Raw genomic sequence first — 16,063 nt, forward strand, 5'->3', positions numbered from 1 at the left:
GTTGGACTCGGTGATCCTTTTGGGTCCCTTCCAACTCAGGATATTCTGTGATTCTGTGATTCCCATGCTACCAACTTGGCTCTTACCTCCCTGTTTTTCCTGAGAGCTATTGTGATTGCAGAAATTTTCTGCCCGAGACTCTTGCAGCATGTACTGCAATATGTCAGTATCTGCTGATTGCATTAGACAAAGGATAACTTGTGGGTACAGCTGGCTGAAAAGATTTCTATGCTAAATTGTTGGATTTGGGGGTTCTTTTTAGTGTTGTTGTTAGGTTTGGTGCTGGGTCAGACTAACTGACACTCTGCAGATAAGGTGCATGCTATGTGAATAAGTTGGGGTGGTAATATGGGTGGTCAAATGCTGTCCTCTTAATCTCGAATAATAGGCTCCAATCTGCTTCCAGATGTCTCTAGTCCTCCACAGCATGTGCAAGCCTTCAATGTCCAATGCAAAATGGTTTTATCCTTTTGTAATCCCCTTAAAATTTTTTCCTGGAAGTTATAGCAACAATATATATATATTTTTAATTTTATTTTTTTTTTCTATAGAAGCAAGAATCATGCACCAGACAGCCCTGTCTAGCTGCCCCTGGTTTGTGAATTGTACTGGAATCAGCCTTGCCCCCCCCAACCATGGAGGCTGCTGTTACTGAGTGGTGTTGACCTATGTAAACTCTGCAGACGTTTAAGAACAGGAGGAGATAACACTTGGATTTTGCTAATTCCAGCAGGGCAGTCCCCCCCTCCTGCTTCCATGCTGTCTGGAGATGAGGTGGTCTGTCTCTGTCCGTTAGGCTCTAAATGCCATCTCAGGAAAAGCTACAATTTCTAATGGTGATCTCAGGGATGTTATATGTTACAATCTTACCTAGCTAGTTAAACAAATATATGATACCTTTACTTACAGCGCAGATGTTTTTGGGAGAAAATTGTCAGTTTTTGCAAAATCTTTCATGATATAACTGCTTTCTCCAATGCACATATACACATTTCTTACACCAATAAAAGGGCTTTTCAGACATACATGTAGATCTCCGGAAAAAACACTAATATCTAGTTACTAATTAGAAAAGTGACAGATGTTTGTTTCCTTCTCCTCTCCTATCAGCTACAGCTCTCATTGTTTTTTCTTTTGCGCATATCAATTCTTGGAATTAATATAGAGCAGGGATATTTTCCTTTGCTCATCTGTATGCTTCTGGCTCTTGTTGGTATGTCAGACTCATTTTCTGCAAGAAGACAAAATGACGCTTTTAGTTAGGACCTGCAGGCAAGACTGCAAATATAGTCCACATGCATTCCTACAGATAACAAAGGTTGGAGTCTAGTGCGGCCCTGCAGATACCTCAGTGTTTGGAACGGAAAGGTTACCACCTCTAATACTGTCAGGCAAGACAGAGAGAGCCCTGTTAGAGCTACCTGTTAGACCAGGGCCCCAGGGAGAATTCACATCAGTAGGCAGAGACAGAAACTGGCTCAAACTGTCATTCCATCCTCCTAAATGTCAACTGGATTTGTGAAGTGAGGAAAAAACACAGTGCTTGCCATCATCCCAGGGATGAACTGGACCTCTTGGAGCTTGGCATCCCCCTGAGCTGCATCAAAGGTACTCGGCTTTTCACAAGGAAAGAGACATATTGCAGAGAGAGAATGGATATATAACTGCAGTGATGATGCACTATTGTTTGTATTCTTTGCTCACTTGGCTGCTTTTATATTTAGTAGGATAATTTGCCCATACAGTTGCAGTATTTTTTTGCATAAATGGGAGAAAAGTGAAACAGAAACCTATGTTCATGTGTGCTAAAAGCATTTGGAGACTGACCCTGAACAAGGCATCGTTAGTTCCCAGAGTTAATTCTTTATTGAGATGAATAGGGTAATTCATATAGCTCATATATTAAAGCAGTAGCTCAACCAGGAGCAACATCTCTTATTTTCAGAATGTTTATCTTAGTAGTAATCAAGATTGAAAATTAACTCTTCTGTTTTTTAAAGGCAAATGTCTATCATTAAGCATGGGCCTTGGCCAGGAAAGTAGAAAACATACCAAATGAGCACAGAGGATAATGACTCTCTTTTGTCTCTCTTCCACATCTGAAGTTAATCTAAGACATTAAACAGTATGATGAAATTACTGCCTTTTTAATAATTTCTGACACGTACTTTTTAAAAAAAAACTATTAGTCACTAAGTTTTGATAACACTGGTACTTTCATGTCTCCTTACCACATCATTATAAACAAGTGAATCCCTGGAGAATCAGTACATGCCAATGCCATCATGGATGCTTTGTTTTCTCGGCCACAATTTTGTTTAACAGGAGGCTTCGTGTTCTTTACTTGCATCTGAATTCCAAAAAAGTCAGTCATGACAGCTACCAGCCCCATCAGCCTTCTAATAGGTAGATACCAAACATTATTGCTTTATTTCCTGAAGGATCTCTTGCACATAGTTTTCTTCTGTGAAGCTTAAATTAACTGGAAGTTGACCAGAAAAACTGTGTGTAATATTGAAAGAAAGTGGCTCTACACTTTTGTAATCATACTTTTTCAGCCAAATGTTATACGATGCATTAACCTTGGCTAGCTGCCAGATACCTACCCCCTTACTCTCACTCCTTCAACAGGAAGGGGGAGAAAACCAGATGAAAAACCTTGTGGGCTGAGGGATCACTTCAGAGAGATCACTTACCAGGTAGCACCACAGACAAAACAGACTCACCTTGGGTAAAATTAATTTTATTTATTGCCAAATAAAACAGATTTGGACAGTTAGAAACATAAGACAAATTAGACCACCATGGTTTCCCACCTTGTTTTGTTCCCCAGGCTCAGATCTACTCCTTCATTCCCAAGTCCGTGCCCTGAGCAGCATGGGAGCATGGTGGGACTGCAGTTAGCCTGTGGCAGCTCCTCACTGTTGCTCCAGCATGAGGTCTTCCCATGAGCTACTGTCCTTCAGGGTACCTGCCCCACCATGATCTCTTCTGCAGCTGCAGGGGGACTGCCCTGGTACCTGGAGCTCCTTTACTTCTGGCCCGGGTGTTCACAGAGCTGCTCCTCACACTTTTTGCCTCACAGCCAGGCAGCGTTTGCCCTTTCTCCAACTCATTTCCACAGAGGAGCCATTGCCTTTGCTGGCAGACTCAGCTGTGGCCTGAGATGTGGCTCTATTGGTGCCAGCTGGAACCATCTGGAAGCAGCCGCGTGAGGCACAGGGCAGCCCCAGCCTCTCCTCACAGGCATCACCCCCACTGCCAGCACCCAGCCTGGACACCCAACGTGTAATAATCAAGCATTTTTGTTTCTGGGAGCATCACAAAAGTAGCTCGTTGATTTACTTTAATGTTTATACTGGTATTTTCAAAATTGGGTAGTTGGAAACTGAAAAATTGGGTAGTTGGAAACTGAACAATTGGGTGCCGTTTATTTCTTTGGAGGTAACAAAGCTGAACGAAGCAGTGAATGCAAACAGACTTGTCCCCAGGGTTTGTTTATGGCTTTCAAGGTCTGTGAAGTGTTTCCCATCCTGGCAGATGCTGTGGAGCAGGAAGGGGAGTGGAAAGTACACGATCAGGGAAGGACTTCTGTGCTGTGGAGATGGGAAGGACTTCTCTGCTGTGGAGATGAGAAGCACATATTACCCCAGGTACAGCTCTGGGCAAGCCATGCCCTACCGGAGGGGAGGAAAGTCTGTCACAGGAAGTGTGGATTTCTTTCCTATGATTACAGATGCAACTATAATCCTAAAGCCAGCTGCGGTCAGGGTAAGTTTATTTTAATTCTGCAACAATATGGCTGTACCCTGTGCAGAACTGGCTAAGGTCTTTGCTCTCCCTTTTGCATTAGCCAGGGGTGCCCAGATGAATCCATCTACTATAGCCATATTATCCAGCATCAAATTTACTTTTTACAGGAATATTTGGCTGTTTCGTGCAGTCAGTAAAGGAAACCTGGCATGTCCTGTGCTTACATACAGATACGCATAGATTTTGTGGCTTCAGTATCTGTTGTACTATGTTTTATTTTGAGTTTTTGTTGTTGTTGTTTGGTTTGGAGTTTTTTGTTTGTTTGTTTTGTTTTTTTAGTTTATGATATACCACTAAAATAAGGCTGTGTTTTTTCAACCCACTTCTAAACCTATAATCCCCACAGAAAGGCAATATTTCACATACCTGTAATTCCTAGTTTTACGTTAGCCCAATACGTAAGTAACTTTTTGATGTGGCTAATTCTGGAATGGAATGTAAGAACTGAATATAAGAACTGGAGCTGAATGTCAGCTCCACTGACACTGTGGAGCCCCTTGAGATGGGCAGCTGATAATGGTGTCCAGTAAGGGGCACCTGGAAGACCTCTTCTTCTGAGGAGCACAGAAAGGATGTTTCGCAATCAAAGCATAATTAACCAAGACAGAATTTGGTCACGATACAGTAACATTACATTCTAGGCGCTGCAGATGGAGGAATGCTTATGTTCACTTTCTCATCCAAAGGTTGCCACTTCAGTCTGCTGCTGGATCATGTTCTGCTTGCTACTGGAAATGTGTAAATTAGACCAAACTCTTATGAAGAAAATGCCTGGTGTCAATCTTACGCTCCACTTGATGGGAAAAAAAAAAAAGTTCAAGTGTGTTCATCCTTATCTCTCACAGGAGCAAAAATGAAATCTTGAAACACTCAGCATTTGAGCAGTGTTTCCGATGCTAGTGGTTCTTCAGAGGTCTTCCATAAAATCCTGACTTCACCACATCCTGCTGACTTCCATATCTAGCAGGATGGTAGCACAGGGTAAATTGGCTGTAACTTAGGCGGTATTTATTTCTTGTACTATATTAAATTTGTATTATAATCAATGACATCTAGAAGCTCATTGGGAACCTCAAGGCAGTGGTTATACAGATTAAAGATGAATTTCTATTTTATTTTTGTACTGAAGTGCATTTACAGTAACAGGCTCAGCTTTTAGAAACTTTCCTTTTACAAAGAGTTGGCATTATAGCTTGGGCTAAGGATAGACTATGTGCATTGCCAAAGCCTAACAAGGGCTTATAATATAAAGATGATTAGCAGAATAAATCGCTCAAATCCTGAAAAAGGCAGCAAATTCTGTGACACTGAAAGTGATGGTGAAGATTTTGACAGTAGGGTTTTTTTTGCTCGGCACCTTGTGTAAATTCTTGTGCAAAAGAACATTTTTTTTTTAATAGGTGCAGTCACAAGATCATATATATTGAAGTGTTAAGAAATTAAGCTAAAACATAGAAATTGTAAGATTTATTTAAAATGTATATGCGCTGTGTATGAGTATGCATATGACTGTAGAGATGCATTTATATATGTATATGTGTTTGATGAATGAATTTTAGAATCTTTCTAAACAGTAGTCAATTTCTCTTTTTGCTTTATGAGATCAGTAATAAAGTAACACAGTCCAAGATTTTTCTAGACCGATGCAGTCTATTTCTAGAAAGTGCTGTCTTTAGGGCTGTATCCAAAAGGTCACCACCCTGGCATAGAGGAGAAAAATAATACAGATCTCTTGCAGTCAGAGACAAATAGTTTTCCGCCTTAGTACACATCTCTGCTACTAAAAGTGTAGTGCAGCAAGGAAATCCATTTACAGTTTTTCCTTTACATAACAGTTGCAATGCCCTTAAGAGGCCCCAGTCATTTCCATATCCTCTTCTTTAGTTGTCCTGTGGTATACCTTGCTATAAAAAGCCTGTTTACTGAGAACTGGTACTGTTCTGTGAAGTGTTTCTCAGCAAACATTACAGGCCAAAAGCATGTGTTTAGACTGTTTTGAAAGCTCTCTCAGGTAATAATAATAATAACAATAATAACAATAATAATAATGAGACTCCTACTTTTTTCATTACAAGAGTTCTTTACCTATGCATAGGTATCTTTTACAGTTTTATATCAAAAAAAAGCATGTAAGAATGCTTGTGAAAGCAAAAGGGGATGGACTAGCCTTGCAATTGCCATGTGCCTCATTGGTCATAATCTGCATCTGGGGTAGCTGCTTACACCTGTGCTGAATTTCTTAACTGCCAAGTGAGTGATACCACCTGAGCCCTCCGTGCAGGTATACATGTAATTCATTACTGGGCTGTTTCTCCTATTGCTTCTTCATTTTTGATCATTTAGTTCTGCCTACATATCCAATGGCCAGGTTTTTGCTCACCACAAAGACCTCATTTTGTATCCTGCGGCCAGAAGGACTTTCCTCCATTAAGTTCTGCCATTTTCCTTGTCAGAGGCCCTGCCTCTGTTGTTGAACTCCATAAACATGGCCCCACCATTCAGTTGATTAGGATACTCTATGAGTCTTCCCCCTTATTCTGCCTTCGCAGAATCACAGAATTTCTAGGTTGGAAGAGACCTCAAGATCATCGAGTCCAACCTCTGACCTAACACTAACAGTCCCCACTAAACCATATCCCTAAGCTCTACATCTCAACGTCTTCTAAAGATTTCCAGGGATGGTGACTCCACCACTTCCCTGGGCAGCCTGTTCCAATGCCTCACAACCCTTTCAGTAAAGAAGTTCTTCCTAAGATCCAACCTAAAATTCCCCTGGTGCAACTTTAGCCCATTCCCCCTCGTCCTGTCACCAGGCACGTGGGAGAATAGACCAACCCCCACCTCGCTACAGCCTCCTTTAAGGTACCTGTAGAGAGCGATAAGGTCGCCCCTGAGCCTCCTTTTCTCCAGGCTGACCAAGCCCAGCTCCTTCACCCTAAGCTACACAGAAACTTGTTTAATATTTTAATATTCTCTAATTCATGTTCTCCCAGTTGATGCAACTTCCCATTTGTATTTTACATTCCACTAATGTTGTTGTCTTGATCAGCCTTTTTTTTTTCTTTTTCTTTTTTTTTTTTTTTTTCTCTTCCTTCTAAGTACTTTTCAGTGTGCTGGTCTCTGATGACATTTGGATGCAAAAGCAACACTCAGTTTTACCCTTGCCCCTAAGAATGAACTATGCATCCAGGTTCCTGAGTAAGAAACAGAAGATCTCTTAATGGCTCTTCCATTAACCAAGTTTGTTTCATCTTTAGGCATATGGTTGTTAATTAGAATAACAGATGAAGTACAATAAATGTGTTCCAATTAAAATGGACGAATTTGTAACTCATGCATAGGTAAAATTACTTCTGCAGTTCAGTGGTTGTATAAACAATGTCTTAATTATGTTTGCATCTAATACCATCAGCAGTCGCACTTTGATAGCTATGAGAAGTTCTGTGTATTATTCCAGTTGAAAATAAAAACTGATGATGGAGCTGGTCACCTCTAATAACATCTATGAATTATAGCACAGATGGGAGAAGAAATGAACACAAATGCACCATACTGAAGTAACGAAGGAGAAAAATGTGAAAGAAAACAATAGTAAAGAGAAAAGGGTTAGAAAAGGCAACCTCTGAGGGAAGTTCAAGGAAGTTAGATTTTGTCTAGGAAAAAAAGGAAGGCTAAAAAAGACCGAAAGAGGTGACTATAGAAGCAGCAATAGAGATTTAGTGCATTTTAACACCTGTTCTGGTGTTACAGGCCTCTCTCAAGGCATCCTCTGGCTGACGCTCTCTGAGGTTGGACCTTGATCTTTTATTCCTGTTCACTTCTCTTTCTTAGCTGTCCCTGCCCAGAACTTGCTCACACAAGCTTTTTCCATACATTTGCTTCTGTTTTGGGTGGAAGCATGATCTTGTAGGTGCTTCACAGTAAATGAGAGTGGTTAAATGTAACGGTTTCAGGATGGTTAAGTGCAGTCTGGGGCATCTTTAGCCAATAAGGAGTGAAGGCATAGTACAACATTCAGAGTGAAGCTAATTAATATTTACAACATATCCACATGTATGTGGCTTTCTTTGTATGTAACTGTCTTGTTCCCTATCTACATAGAAAGCTTTTTATTGTGAAAGAGTTCTTAAACTACCTTGTGAGAACGAGCACGTAGTTTGGGATGTGATGGTGGGCAGGCAACTCTTCACACAAATCAGCACAGATTTTACCCTGGTTAACAATAAGAGTCAGTTAAATGGGAAGGTTCTTTGTCAACATATGCGAAATGTTGGTAATGTTTCAGTTGGCTCTCTGAAAGCAGGGGTATCCTTCTGGGCAGCCTTTACACAAAGGGACGAGAATGAACAGGAATGTAGTAGAAAAACTGGAAACCAGAGTAAACTCCGATTGAGAAAAAAGCTGTGTCTATCAGAAATATGCTGTGAAGGAGAACAGGGACAGGGAAGGCTTTCATGTAGCTTCCATTACAGCTAAAGAGGCTTTCATAACTCACACCAGCTGTGAGGCGTTCCCACTATTAAATCAAGAAAAAGCAACTATGTATACCGAGTTCTCCTAATAAAACTGGAGAACCTAGCTTGTTGTTCTGAAGGGAATTTTTTTTTTTTATTTTTTGGGGGGGGGGGGTTGTTTATTTATTTATTTATTTTTTTACATAAGGGGAAGAAAAGCATAGCAAAATTTTTAGTATTGCTCATATGTTGTTGAGAATCTCAAGGGCTTATCTCTGCTTGCCAGGATCTTCTGAGTGTTACCATGCTGTTATGATTACTGCATCACTGACTTTGCTGATGGAATTGAGAATATACTTAAAATGCAGAGAGCCATAATGAATTGTGAATGGGAAGCTCTTTCACAAGTAAGTTGGAGGATAAAATCAGAATTCAAAGTGATCTTCAAGTGGAGGATTGAGCTCAAGCATCTAACACAGGTAAGTGCAAAGAAGGAAACCCACACATAATAGAGAATATCTGGAATTACAGCTGGTCACCAAAAATAGATATGGTAGTTGTAGCATATTGTAAATTCCATATATGGAATATGTGGCAAAAATGCAGTGCTGTTACCCAAAAGAAAAATAAGCTAGTTTTAGCTTGAAATATCTTAGCTGCAGTCTCCCATCTAACACAGGGAAGAACGTTGTTTTGTCTTTCCTGGATCTCTTGAGCCTCCAGGTAGAATATGGGTACAGTCCTGAGTTTCACCCATGAAGACAGACATACACGACTTACAGAAATATGAGGAAAAAATAAATAAATGTGAATTTCAATGAATTTAACCTCTGAGGGAAGCTTGAAGCAATTAGATTAATTTGACTTAAGGGGGGAAAAAAAAATAGAAGGCTAAAGGAGACCACAGTAACAAATATTTAGTCTGTACAAGATAAAGAAGATTGTGATTTCATTTCTTTTATATTCTCTAGAGGTAGAACAAGAAGTAATCAGTTCTGATTGTAGGAAAGAAGATATAAAGCGGGTATTTAAAAACAAAACCAAAAAACTTTTTCACTGTAAAAATAGCGGAGCAGTCGAAGCAGGGTATAGGCATGTGTTTGTCCTTAGAGGATTTTTTTAAAAGGATATCATGAAAACATCTGTTAAGGGTTACCCTGGATATTCTTGATTCTTATCATAGAATGAGACATAAATCAGATGATTTATCAAGATCTGCAGACTGATAGTGTTTCCTGCCATAGACTGTAGCCTCTCATTTTTGCTGTATTTTGATTGCTGTGATGCAAAATTGAAATAGTTCAATAGAACTCTTACAAGGTCTGTAATAAGATTTTGCAATGAAAAGTATGGTGGATATTTCAGGAAATTCTGATTAATGTGCTGTAGAGGAGATACATGTCTCATAACACAGCAGGGTGTATTGTGCCTTGAAATAACAGAGTTAAGAGTTTGTAAGTGCTCACAAAGTGGCATCTTCTTGAATTCCTGCCTTTAAAAAAAAATCCAGTCTGGTTATTTTATTTTATTTTATTTTATTTTATTTTATTTTATTTTATTGTAAGCAATATAGACCTGATGTTCCCCTTTCATCTTCTTCTTTCTACTGAAGGAAGAGAAGCAGAGCAGACAAAATGATTAAAAAATAATATGAGCCTCAAATCATTTTTGCATATGAAAAGTAGACAGTCTTTATTTTAAAAGTCTTTTTTTTTTTCTTTAACATCAAAAGGGACAATATAGGTTGCCTAGTCTGACCTTAACTCTGGTTTATTAATAAAGTCAGAGCTGGTGATAAAATGGTTTCTGATGGTGGCACAGAAATAGCCATGTTAAAGAGTTAGTACATCTTCATGTACCGTCTTAGACTAATATATATGCGTGTGTGTGCCTGCAAATCCTTTGGCATGTGGGTGTGTTTTTTTTGTTTTCTGTTTGTTCTAGATATGTATCCATCAAAAGATATCTGAGCCAGAAGTTCCTTTTTTGTTTCCTGTTCTCTCCCAAAGTACTTGTAACAGAGGTTCTAGCGCTGAGCTTGACTTTGCATCAGTTAGGTGGAATTGCTGACTCCGACCCTAAATCATGATGCTGTTCTGTAGCAAAGCAGCCTCTTGATAGCAGTCTTCCTCAGCTGGTCAGAAATTCAGTTTCCAATGGCTAAAAGTGGTGGGTTGTCACAGAGAAACAAAATGTGACCATCCATGAGTTGCAGGAATTCTGCCTGTATTGTGTGAGCTTTTCTAGTATAAGATTATTATTATATTTTTTTTTCCAAAATTTATGTATTACACCTTTCTAGTTAACACTGAAGTGTTTGGAGCAGAGAGCTGTTATAGAGGCTTGAAATAACATGCTGTAAGAACAGAGTTTGATTGAAAAGGTGCATAATAATGAAAGCCACCTAAGCAACGAATTATGGGTCACACTATTATCAAGAGAACAGAATTAGTAGAGCTCAGAAGAAAAGCGAGTGCACAGTGTGACAATAGCCCAGGGCATGTCTGAGAGGAACTAGTAAAATGAGATTACTTGCAATACACAGTGCAGACACAATAAACAGTAATGGGCTAAAACAGAAGAAAGGAAACAGGTGTAAATAGCAGGAAGGAAAATCACTGCAAAAATACCAATTAGGCACTTCCATAACTACTGTTCATCATGCGTGACATCTGTGATATGCTACCATGGCTGGATTAGGCAAGAAATTTAATATGGATTTTACAAAGATCAGCATACACCATCCTACAGGGCTATGTTCAGTCTATATCCTTGTTGATCCACATGTAGAGTAGGTGATCAGAAGACTTTCTTGGTCACTGGAGTAAGATTATTTTGGCTAGTTTAAGCAAAACAAGAACAAGGTTTATCCTTCTTTTTATGCTTTGGAATTAGAACATACTGTTACATGAATGATTTGAGCAAAGTCTAAAGGAAGGACTGAGTAGTGAAAAGAGCTTTTCTAATTCGGGACCCGTTATTGTATTGGATCAGCCAACATATCATTCCTACTCTGTATTGGCCTTTGGAAATTTAAAAAGAAAAAAGAAGAAATCGGTCAGGAGCGAGAGCATACTACAAAACATTGAGTGCTTTATTTCAGTGGAGCTGCATCCTGATCCGGCTGTCTGCTTTCTGCGACGGTCGCGTACATCTCCAAGGCTTGCCCCTGATCCAAGGTCCAACTAGGCAGGATTCACTGTGATCTCTGACTCACATTTTCTCCATTGCAAAAAGCTGCTGAAGAGTGTGTGTGTGTGTATATATATTTATATATATATAAAAAACAATAGATGTTACTTGTTGTTGCTAGCTCGAACATTTCTCTACTGGTAAACTTTCAACCTGGAAGTGATGACTGCCTAAGGCACATCTTTTTACTGTTGTTATGGGAATAGGAAGAAAGGTTGTTTGTGTGAAGGATCCAAGAGATTTTAAAAGTTGAAGCAGAGAGATGGAATTGTAAAGCTAGTACGTTGCTGCAGCTGACCAGGAGAATATAGAAATAAAAGATAGTCTGAAGAAAAGACAAATTAGACCACAGGAACACTGAAGAGTTTGAATTCCAACCCCTCCTCCCCCCCCGCCCCCCCCCCCCCCCACACACACACATTTTTGTTAGGCAAGTATCCCAGTGAGTTCAATTGGGATTTCATACAAATAGAAATGTACTGATGTGGCAAAAATGGCATATTTTCTACCAGAACAACTCTGCTGACATTACACTTATGAAAATGGGATATAAATGACTTTACCATCAGGGCTGGAATTATTCTAGCAGAGCTTTTAAAAAACAAAACAAAACACTCTTCTTTATAGTCGTTGTGTTTTAGTTTTCTTTGCAGAACTAGTGCTCCAAGTTTATCACTGTAAACTTGCGCATTTCAAGAACTTCTTGACACCATAGATATTTTAAGTCCCTAAATTAAAGTTCATGGATTTGAGGTAGACCTTTTCATTACAAATTGAGTTTTTCTATTGTCTTACCTTTGAACCAGTGGGGGACTGCTATTTCCTGCTACTTATCTCTTCAGATTTCATTCAGTTCTTTCTTAGTAGTGTTAGTTATGGTTATGTTTGGATAAAGAATGTTTGTTTGTTTCATCCTATAAGGAATCTTACTTTTTTTTTTTTTTTTTTTAAAAAGGACCTTTTTTCCACAGTTATTGTTGCTTTTGCTTTAGCATGACTACAGAGCAGTTCTGTGTTCTGTTTCTTTAGTAATTAAGAAGAAAAACTCGACAAGCCTCTGTTAGTTAGTTTGCTTAAGGAAGAGGCTGCCTGAGATTAGAGATGCATACATCAAATGGGCATGCGAGAAAGCTGAGCTGGTGGTTGTGTAAGAAGAAACTTGCTGAGTATCTTGGAAGTGTGTTTGGAAATGGTGTGATGCTAGAAGCTGTGCAGAGTGTGCTGTGCTATCCCAGTTGGGACAGCTCCTGAATTCTGAGTTGTGCTCTTTGTTGGATTCACTGACTGCTCTTTAGTATTGAGCTCGACTCTTCTTGCTTTACACAAAACTTATTTGAAGTCTTTGGATGTTTTTACACTTAACTTAAGCAACTGCCAAAGACAAAACAGTCCTTCAGAATTTTCTGTTTTGTGGACTGTTTGATTACTAAATACGAATGAGTTGTATGCTGTACTACAATGACTCGTTCCAAGTACTATTATCATTGAACAAGTTGCTCAATTACATTATATAAAACCATATCTAGCACTTAATATTTTTCCCCTAAAGCTTCTTCTGGCCTCTTCTGTATTTCTGTTCTTAATGTGTAAATAAAATGTGATGTGCAAGTTTGTGCTTGGTTTGTTGTTCTCTGGTGACTTTTACTTGAGAGGCTTTTTTAAAACAGTTTGAACTTGCAGTGGTGGTCATATTCAATGCTTCCTCCAGACCCTAGTTTCTTTCATTCAAACATTTTTAGGCCATGATTATCCTAATTTTACTGGGCTAAAATTGTTCAGTAGAAATTAGTCCAAATCAAAGAAGAAGCTGCTTTATTTATTTTAGAGCTCGTAAACATGATTTAAGATAACGATTACCCAGAGCTAATTTCTGCACTCAGCGCTCTTGAATTATTCTATCCTTCTAGCCAAAGGCTTTCAAGATGGAGCTGAAGAGTAGAGTATAATTTATATGTTGTCCTAAGGTAAAATCAGATGTTTCTGTCAATTCTTGCTTCCAAGATTTTACAAGGTCTGTAAATTAAGTGCTGTAGATGGTGTTGTTGCCTGCCTGCTTTTGACAAGGAAGTCAGAGTTGATGAACATTGATTTGCCACTGGGAACCAAAACCATTAATTGAAGCTGTGGTGACTAATCCATTACTTTGCTCTGCTTTGTGGATCCTGACTTAACAGTTGTTGCTACAATCAAAAATTCATTCATGCAAATGCACCTATTGTGATTGAAGTAATCAATTTTTTCTAGTTTGTAGTTGGCAGGCTCAGGATTATAGAAGCCTTTCCACGTATCGCTGAATTGCCTGAACAAGCTTACTGCTCCCAAGGGTGGGGCGTGCATGTGCTGGGGGGACAGGATACCAAAGCAAACAAGAGACTGAGGTATTATTCATGCTGCCAGCTCTAAGGATGGTCTGTGATTCTGTGGGGGAAAAAAAAAAAAAAATGTCATACAGATCTTGGAAATGAAGATGTAGAGTTTAGTGGTTTTTTGTTGTTGTAGTATAGCCTCCATGTCCTGCCCTCCTGGATTATTTAGTCTATAAATGCTCTAAATTTAGCATACAAGAGAAACTGCAGTGGAAATAGAAGAATAGTCCAGTGAGATTTATTTACTTTGTACTTATGTACTTACAAACTTGGGCTCTGGAAACTTGAGCTCTTTGTCTGGCTTTTTCCATCTGTAATTTCTCCTTGCGACAGAAAGGGAGCATTTACTCAGAAAAGGTTTTGAGGAGAGGCTTTTAATCTATTTCATATGAAGTACAAGCGAACATTACTAATGGAAGTCTCTTGAATACACATATTTCTATTAGTTGATATTTAGGGAATGATCTGATCATCCCAATGATAAATTGCTTTATCTCTAATTGATAGTGCTTGCATTGGTGTAAATCATAAGTATGTGCTCTGTCTGGTTCTTGTTGGCGTAATTGGCAATAGCAAATAGCCTAGTTCCTGTAGGTGAACAAATGTGTGACTTTAATGCTACATTAGTAGGCAGTTCATGAGATTCTTTATGTTCTGTTGCTGCCTCTTCTTAGTCTCAATCTGTTGAGGTATTATCTCAAAAATGCCAGACACTGAGACAATATTGATGCTTGGAGAGGATGAGTGACAGGAGTGCCTTGATTTTTAGAAATGACTGTGTAGAGAGAAAACATGCTTACTTAATGTGTTTAGTGAAAAGAGTATTATATGATTACACCCAACATGTGATATCTTTATTTTGGAGCACATGTTTGTAAAAAAACAAAAAAAAATTTGAAAGAGCTAATGGTCTTTCATGAGATTTGTGGGCTCTATGTCTGCATTCAACTGTGGGGAATGCTGTTTAAAAGTTCTTCCTGCTGTAGATAAGGATGTGATATTGATAGCCCTGACACTTGGATTGCGGTTTCTTTGGGTTGTGGGGTATTCTAATGACATCTAGTCCTGTAAGCATATTTTGTAAAGTTACTGGACATTTTTTCTGTTTTCATAATGGAGCAAACATGAGTGGGTGCAATGTATGTTAATGCAGGCAAGGTCTGAGCAGTCAGCCCAGGTCTATTCTTGAGGTGCTAAGCTGATACAGTTTGGGAGGCATCAGGGTAGGAATATTTATTCTGGGTTCTCTTTTCACTCAGCTTGTTGACTTGCAAATTGTCCCTAGTTTTTGGAACACCCCAGCCAAGGTGCTGCTGGGACTTAAAGCATCGTTAAGTTTGGGTGAAAGGGTTTGGGTTATGGATGGATAGGAGTTAGAGGAGAAAAGGTCTAACCCTTATTATACAGGAGAACACTGCAGTAAGTACATATCCTAAAATTTCATAATTACTGATATTTCTTACAGTTTCCCCTCATTAAGGGACTGTCCAGTGCCCTTGATCTCAATATCTTCTCAAACTAGTTTGTTATCGATAATTGGGGTTAGAAAAGTGCCATAAAGTGTCTAGGCTGGCATAAGTGTTCTATTTATAATACAGGCTATCCTTCACATGGGGCAGGATTTCAGGTCGATTCTTAAGCTTCATAATAATTAATATAGATAAAATAAACTTAACATGTCCTTGGTTAAGACCAACAACAGTGTTAAATACTACGATGACAACAGCTTGTGCTTAATTTCTCAGCATTCCCATCAGAAGAAATCTGTAATCCTTTTGTACTGTTAATTAGCAAAGCAATATTACTTTGCTGTACTGAAACCACAATTTTCATTTAATAGTCTTCACTATAAAGTCTACATAATTGCTTATCATTGCTTGTATATAAGTGCATGCATGCAGTTGAAATAGCACCAGCTAACGTAGAGGAAAAGATATCTTCTGTATGAAAAAGTAACCAAACCACATTAAACAATTGTGGGAATAGCTCTCATTTTCATGACTTTTGCACATGCAACTCTGAACCATGAACTATTCAGAGAGATTTTTCTGTTTTAATACACCAGTCCTGTAACCTCGTGAAGGTCAATTGTGGAGATTTTTTTGCCTTTTCTTTAGCTGCCTTGGAGGGAGGTGTGTTTATCTTTCTGTTTGGCTTTGTCAAGTTACAGCAATTTTTCTGGTTTAACGTTAGCATCTGACATGTCATAATCTGGTGGATTTGTTTTTGTTTTCTGAA

General features: G+C 38.9%; 1 long non-coding RNA gene across 13 annotated transcripts in view; it reads left to right on the forward strand.

Annotated features, from left to right (window-relative positions):
• Positions 1–16,063, forward strand: part of LOC137861858 (uncharacterized) — a 535,363-nt gene that overhangs the window by 345,606 nt on the left and 173,694 nt on the right. For 11 of the 13 annotated variants that reach the window (XR_011099892.1, XR_011099897.1, XR_011099895.1 and 8 more), the window contains 2 exons: positions 3,541–3,653; positions 8,554–8,746. The exons of 1 other annotated variant lie outside the window; for it this stretch is intronic. This is a non-coding gene — a long non-coding RNA (uncharacterized lncRNA). The remainder of the gene's footprint in view (positions 1–3,540; positions 3,654–8,553; positions 8,747–16,063) is intronic. One more of the 13 variants, XR_011099894.1, reaches the window with a different exon arrangement.

This window comes from Anas acuta, chromosome 10 (assembly GCF_963932015.1).
Source record: "Anas acuta chromosome 10, bAnaAcu1.1, whole genome shotgun sequence".
Taxonomy (NCBI): domain Eukaryota; kingdom Metazoa; phylum Chordata; class Aves; order Anseriformes; family Anatidae; genus Anas; species Anas acuta.